Here is a 7,752-nt window from a genome sequence, read left to right on the forward strand (position 1 = left end):
ATATTAACCAAAGAAATAAAGTAATGTTGAATTATCCAATACAACTTCAACAATATGGCTAATAACTAATATATTTAATATTTATTAAATTTATATACAATAAATTATATCAATATATATATATATATATATATATATTGAGAGTTAACTAATTTGACTCATGAATGACTTAAAATAATTTGAGAACCCCTCTCTCTCTCCTCTAACTCTCAACTTGAACCCTCTCTCTCCTATAACTCTCTCTCTCACGGCGGGAAGGAGAAAAGAAAAAAGAAAACAATCTCTAACTCTCTCTCTCGCTAGCGGCGGCTCCGACTTCATCGGCACAGCTTCTTTCCGACGCAATTAACAGATAATTTTTTTTACAATTTCTAGAAAAAATGTGACACCCAAAAATTATAACACGTACACAATGGTAGGATTAATTCGTAAATCTTTATAAAACTTAGTTAATTAGTAAATAACTTATAGGTCATATTTGAAATATAATAAAACTTGAATGAGTTAAATAGGAGTTCTTTATAACAATTGAGAGCAAATTATATTAATTAAAAAAATTTAAGAATGACGTAATGGTTATTCTGAGAAAAATTTAAACTAAATTAAGTGTATATATATATATATATGAAAGTAGCATAAATTGTTGGGTGATGGTAGTTGGGCACGTGTCCCCAATTTTTATACATATACATGTAATAGTTGGGCAAGTGCCCAACTTAAATTTGTGTATACATACATATATATATATATAATATAAGTATACATATAACAAAGGTGCAAGAGGTCAAAAAAGAAAAACAAATCTGTCCTTCTTTCAGTTTACAATCAGCAGAGGCGATTTCTCTCACGATAGTTAATCCAGATTAATATAGGTGAGTAATTGATGTATTAAAATTATTATTTATTTAGTGTGTTTACTAAATGCAATTTCTACTATTTAATTTAATGTTTAATCGGAAAATTTTACAAGTTTGACTATTTAAATTAGTGTCGAATTGAATATGAAATCAGATATAGAAAGGATATAGTTGGTTAATGTATTATTAAATTTATTAGATTTAAATATACTATAATTAATTTATACAATTCCACTGGAATTATTAACCAAATATGCAATTCTGCGTATTGTTGTTTAATTAAATTATATAGTAGCGATGAATTGATAGAAAATTCATAGAAATATTCTAAAAATTATATTTAAGAAATATTATGTTATTAAAGAGGAAAAATGAGGTTTTTAATGATAACCTAATTTAGAAATGTTATTAAAAACTATAATTATAAATATATAAAGAATTTGGTTAAATGAATCCCTACAAATTAAATGATAAATTATATGTATTTTTATGAATACTAGAGTGTCTAGTTATTGATAAGAACTAGAGCGAAGATTTATATTTAAGTAGAAATGATTTGTTTAAGAATTATTAAAAATTGTGCGAATAATATTTAATATTCTATTTAAAAGAAATTATGATATTTTCGATATATTAACTGTATGTGTAACTCATTATAGAAAACGGGGACAAAGTGAAATGACTGACAATTATCGATTGGAATAAAAGTGTTATAAGATCGAGGCAAGTAAATAATTGGTATTATCTATATATGTCCCCTTTATTTGTGGTATTAATGCTATATAAATTTGTGGTTCATGCTGAAGCTGATTTATCTAAAAATATATCAGTGGTGGATGATTTAATTTGATTGACGATATTGTGTATGTGAAATGAGAGAATTACATTGAAATATTATATTTGTCGTATGATGTGTTGTGGGTGTCTGATGTGGGTGTCTGAAAATGAGAATATATCAATATATGATTTTATGTTACTAGTTGCTTATAAGAATGGTGATATATTAAAATGAGGAAGTGGTGGAAATTGAATATAATTTTGATGTGAATACCCCTTGATGTTGTTGAAAAGCCTGTAGGGCAAAATGAAATAAAAAGAACTATGATGCGATATGAAAAAGAAATGAATGAAAAGAGCTATGATGCGAAATGAGATTAATGAGCCAACTGTCAAAGGGATTCACTTGAACTCATATAATGGTGAGATTGAGTTGATGGAAAAAACACGATATCACCTTCTGGTAAGCAAACTAGGAGAAAAAGGAGTTTAATTGATTGTTTTACTGTGAGTTAGCTATGTTGGAATTAAATTGATTATATTCAATATATGTTGCCTACTTATCTTGTTTGAGCTATATTTTGAGATACATATATAGATAGGGCTGGTTATTTACTTATTTGAGTGGCAGGCCCACTCCTCTGCTTACAATTTTTTCGGGAATAGACTTTGAGGTGTCTGCCCCTCGAAGGCTAGGTCCAAACGCTATATTCAGTCAGCTCAGGGCAGTACGTAGTTTTTCTCCTCATTGTTGGTCAGAATACAAATCACATTTTATTTGTATAAAGAGAATGTAAAAGGGTGGGGATTACTTGAAACGGATCACCTCATGGTGTTTGATATGTATATATATATATATATATATATATATAATATGTTTGATTGATTATGCTTATTATGACGTTGGGATTACGTGTGCATATTGATTAGATGACTATGTGCATATTTATATACATAAACACAAGGGTTACTTTAAGCATGACGTTTATGAAAATATAGCCCTAGTAGCGATAGAGGATGCTACAAGAAATTTGAATGCTTTCAAGGTGTTTATTGAAATGCCTGATTAAACACCCATATATTCTTCTCACCAAAATATTCATTTATTTTTTTGCTGAAATATGTTGAAAAACGACCTATTCGGCTGATTCACATGCGAAAGATTTTCTATTTAAGCATAGTTTGACTCCTTAATCTGAATAGGAGCAAGGCATTGGGTGAGAAAAGTTTCAGTTATCCGAAATCTTTTCCAAAAGGTAGCTTTTGTTTTTCTAATTATCTTTTATTAAAGAAGAAAAGGAAAAACCCTCTAACTAAATGTATCTGTCTAATCTACATTTCTATCCTGAGATGGTGTTTTATGTGAGAATCACATCCATCTGACTCCTTGTTCGATTTCTAATTAAGTGAATCAAGTAATCTTCGGATCAAATGATGATTGTGCACTTTTCTTTATTTTACTTATTTAACTCTCTCATGGGTCTACGTTCAATTGAGAAGTTTTGAAATTTATTTTGTATTTTCTTAATTGACTTGAGAATTTTTCTTGAACTCAATTCCCCTTAATACATAATACACACACAGAGGAAGATCAGGATATTCTTTTGGGAACGAGTTCTGCTGGAAAAAAAATCAATTGAATAAATTGATTAATAGAATTATCGACATTTATCACTTATTCTGTACATTAATTTTTCAAGTTTCAACTACAACTTCTAACAAGCTATGCCTATAACCACATTCACTCAGGTTAATTAGCAAGTGTACTTATAGTGTTACTTGAAAATTATTCTTATCCTTTAACTATAATATGCAGCTATACATCCAAGAGTATACTTTGGCTCTGTTTACTTTTTTTGCACTACTTATTCCCTTGGGATTAATTTCGGAATGTGTCAAATAGGATGGAGTGCTTAGCCGTTTACATACTCAGATAAAAATGCAGATTGTATCCTCACAATTATGTTTACCTGCATGTATTAATTCCACCCATTATTATTTTTGTTACCTTTTTGCCCCCTTCAATTTGAGAAATTACAGAACGCAGTTGTCTCCCAATACCCCCACCCTCCCTCTTCGTCTTTTCCCTTTCCTCTCTTTCCCCAATTTCTGCTTTGACATCGTTCGGCCGCGAAAGGGGAGCCTTCCTCCTAACCGTTCCAATCGACGATTTCAACCACCGTATTCTCGGTAGGTTAACCGTTATCCAAAGATTTCCTGCGAACATGAACGTGATATGTGTACCGGTTGTAATCTTTACCTGACTCCTTATCTCGATTTTTAGGGTTTTTCTGAATTTCCGTATTCCCTTCTTGCAGGCAGGCACTTCCGTGGCTTCCTAACCCTTTCCGAACATATCCCCAAAGGTTTGCAACTCTTTATTCATTTCGTTTACCCGCCTTCATGTCCACAGTTCTGATTTGAAATTTGTTGTGTCAATTTTGTTATACCTGTCTACTACACTAAACGCAAACGATACTTTCTACCCTCTACTAGATATAATTTCTTCGTGGTTAAAAGCTTTGCTCTTTGTCAAAAAATTTTCATACACTTGGTACCTGCACTGTTATTTGTGAAATGCGTTATTGCATTTACATCATACTGTATGCTTTCCTTACTCTGACTACTGTCCAATGGTCCTGTGCGTCGATGTTACTAACTACAGTACTTATCAATACATATTACACATATATGATGTTTAGCTTACCATGTGGTTCCTAATGTCCTCACATTGCATCCTTTAACTGTTACTATTTACGGCATTTATGATGGATACCCCTCGTTGCAAAAACGATTTCAGTAGTAGCGATTCCGAAGGTAGAACCGATAGTAGGTACTGTTCTTCTACGTCAACCGAATCTATTGTTTGTTTTTGCCGTTGTAGTAGGGATATTGTCTTACGCACCTCGTGGACTACCCTAAATCCGGGTCGAAGATTGCACGAGTGCCCTGGTAACGAGGTTCGTTAGTTCAGGACAAAGATACTCATGTGCATACAATGATTGCTGGATAATTTGTATATGCTATTCTCAATGTATATGGATCAGTCCTGCACTGTTGCCCATCCCTATGTAATACATCTATATATATGCCTCATGTACGATTCTTTATAATCAGAGTCAGTACTGCGGCACGTTCTAATGGGTGGACACCCCCATGTGCCACAGGACAAAGGAGATCATCCCCGAACCGTTGAATCGTATCTCCGAGTATGAAAGTCGGATGAAACGTTTGAATGATCGCCTACAAGCGGAGGAGATGCGGCGTCGTACATTAATAAATTATTTGATCGTTTTAATCATTGTTTGGCTAATAACTGTTTCTATTGCGTTGAATATCTAACCTTTCTTAATCACTCCGACTGTGTATAATTTTTTGTTAGCTCAGGCACTTCATCCACGCTTTACTTTATGCAATTTTTAATGTCACTTGCGCTGCAGTCTACAAGTAAGTTCTCATCAATCGTACGGTCTAATTTTTATTAAACTAATTCTTCCACACTGTATATGCATTCAATATTGTTATGTTTTCCATTGTTATTAAATATAGCTTGGGCCTTATGAGTACACTGCACAATTAAAACACTTCACTTTGCGACTACGACTGGGGTATTCCATTGTATGGTGAGGTTTGCATTACTTATCATCATATGTATTAAAATATCTGCACCTGTACTTTTTGCATCCAGTCCGAATATTCCAACATCCCTCATTCAAATTGTGTAGTGTTTCATTCATCAAACAACCCATCCACCAACTACTTCATTTATTGTGCCATCACTTTAAGCATTAATTGTGGAGCTGCAGATGTGAATAAATTTGATGAGAAATGTTCAAAATGTCGGCGGCCTGCACTGGTTTATACATCTGTTGCATATGCATTTACTACTAATGCTTGTCATTTCCTACACCACTGCCACACTTTGCGATTAATTACTCCCATCTAACTTAATATAATGTGACATGATGGTTTAATTATTGGGGGGTTTTCACTTTGGTTACACTGACAATTGTACAGTTCTCTCCATTCATTGGCCAAAACATCAAGTCATAATCCCCAGCAAGGCCTATAAATGTGACTGCATTTTTCATTTCCGATTTGCAACATCGTTTTTGTACTTTGGTACACCCCCAACATACTTTTTCCGTAAAAATCGAATGATGTGGCCAGATGGGTTCTACTACCAGCGCTACATGTTCTATTGTTCAAAATGGACAAAGGACATGGAGTCAACATTTATTACTAAACTCCTGAACCATGCCAAGAAAGGTCGTTTTCACCCCGACCATGAGAACACCTTCGCGATAACTGATGCGTTGGACGCGGTCCACAAATGTCACAGCGTGAAGATTAATCTTGGTTGGGGAAGGTACGTCGTCAAGTTCCTACACGAGGGCACGATGTTATCTGCAACACCAGGCTATGTTTCGTCACAGCGCTTGACTCAACTTGGAAAGAATTCTGCAAGGTGATCTATTTTTTAACAATTTTATCTAAATGTTGTTACATTCGTATATCGTGGACAACAATTACAATGTGCACTTGTGTTTTTTGTGATGTATGACTTTCTATTTGCAGGAATCACGCATCGGCAAATGCTATGTGAATGATTACGAAGACAGGTGGGACGATCTCTGTAAGCTTTTTGCCCAGTTGGTGGAATCAGACTCCACTTCTATTGACGATGCCGGTCCTAAAACGGAACATAGGGATTCAAAGGAGCATTCCAATCGTACTGTCGCTCTTCAACCTTCGGAGCCTTTGGGAGTTGTAGAAAAAGATCCTTGCCCCTATGGCTATATCTCGGATACCCCTACTTCAAGCTCATCCCTTTGGAATTTCTTCGATGATTTCTACGGGTGCGAGGATGATGCAGACTCGTTGCAGCCACTGCCAAGTGTTCCAAGTGGCGGCCACAAATGCTCATACACCAAGTGTGGGAGTCCTGGCGCTGCACGGTCTGAAGGGCAAGCCAGCTCATTCGCATCGAATTGAACTCCAGTGAAGAAGGTTGATTGAGGCATCAAGAGTTTGACTGCGTTCTGTTGGAGCAATATGAGGAAAAGGTTTGAGGAAGGAGGTTGTTGGAAGTGTCTTCTCATGCATGCATGGGAACGTTTGTATTATATTCTGTAGATATACATATATATATATATATATATATAGATATTAATGTACTTATGACAGATTGTAGACTTTTCGTTGGGACTTATGTTGTCTGTTGCCAACACTGTCTCATTCCGCCGTAACATAATTAACTTTCACCTTTAGTATGTCTATAAATGATTTTCATTGTGTATAAGACTGTAGGCCACTAATTAGAACTATCATATAAGGCAGGGAATGTTTGTTAGTTACTGTTGCAGGTTGTCCTTTTTGGTCTTATATGATTCCCTGGGTTCCATATGTTTTGTGGACCACCTGCACGTGTTAATCATACTGTCTGTACTAATGTATAAATTCTATTAATTAATGAATGTACGGATGGTTTTATGTATATAGCCAAATTTCATTTACGTCTTCTTTGCAATCTCCATTTCTGTATTCTTGCAAAATAATTTTTCTAATCTGCAATTTGCAATCTCCACTTGTATATTGTTTTCCATAAATGAATCCACCACACATCTTGTAACTCATTATGTGAAGGGGGATATTAACTTTGTCCCTTTGTTGTAGGAATGTAAAATGAATGTGTAATAAATTACAACAGGGACTTCATATACAATGTTACTGCATAATCAATAATCGGATTTTATGTATCCACACTTAACCATACAGTACGCACACATTGCAGATTAGGATGGCACTATGTCTTGATTTGCAATGCAGTCTTAAGTACGTAGTTAATTATAGCAATGTGGCCATTTCTTCTGTCATCGAACCCGGCTCAAATACCCGCTCATTTAAAAGGCATGTCTCCTGCCTTTTCCTGAAAAGTGCGTCCATCTCTTCACAAACCCTATTCACCTTCTTCCTCCATTCTTTCTCTTCACCCACTGTCGTACATTGCTAACGTCGCCATATGCCGCGCCGCAAGTATCCCATGGGTCAAAAGCGGTATTTTTATACCCCCACCTAGACCAAGAAAGTCGACACCGCGTTCTGCACCTACCTTCAC

Source organism: Sesamum indicum, linkage group LG8 (assembly GCF_026168435.1).
Source record: "Sesamum indicum cultivar Baizhima isolate 11 linkage group LG8, ASM2616843v1, whole genome shotgun sequence".
In the NCBI taxonomy this organism is placed as follows: Eukaryota; Viridiplantae; Streptophyta; class Magnoliopsida; order Lamiales; family Pedaliaceae; genus Sesamum; species Sesamum indicum.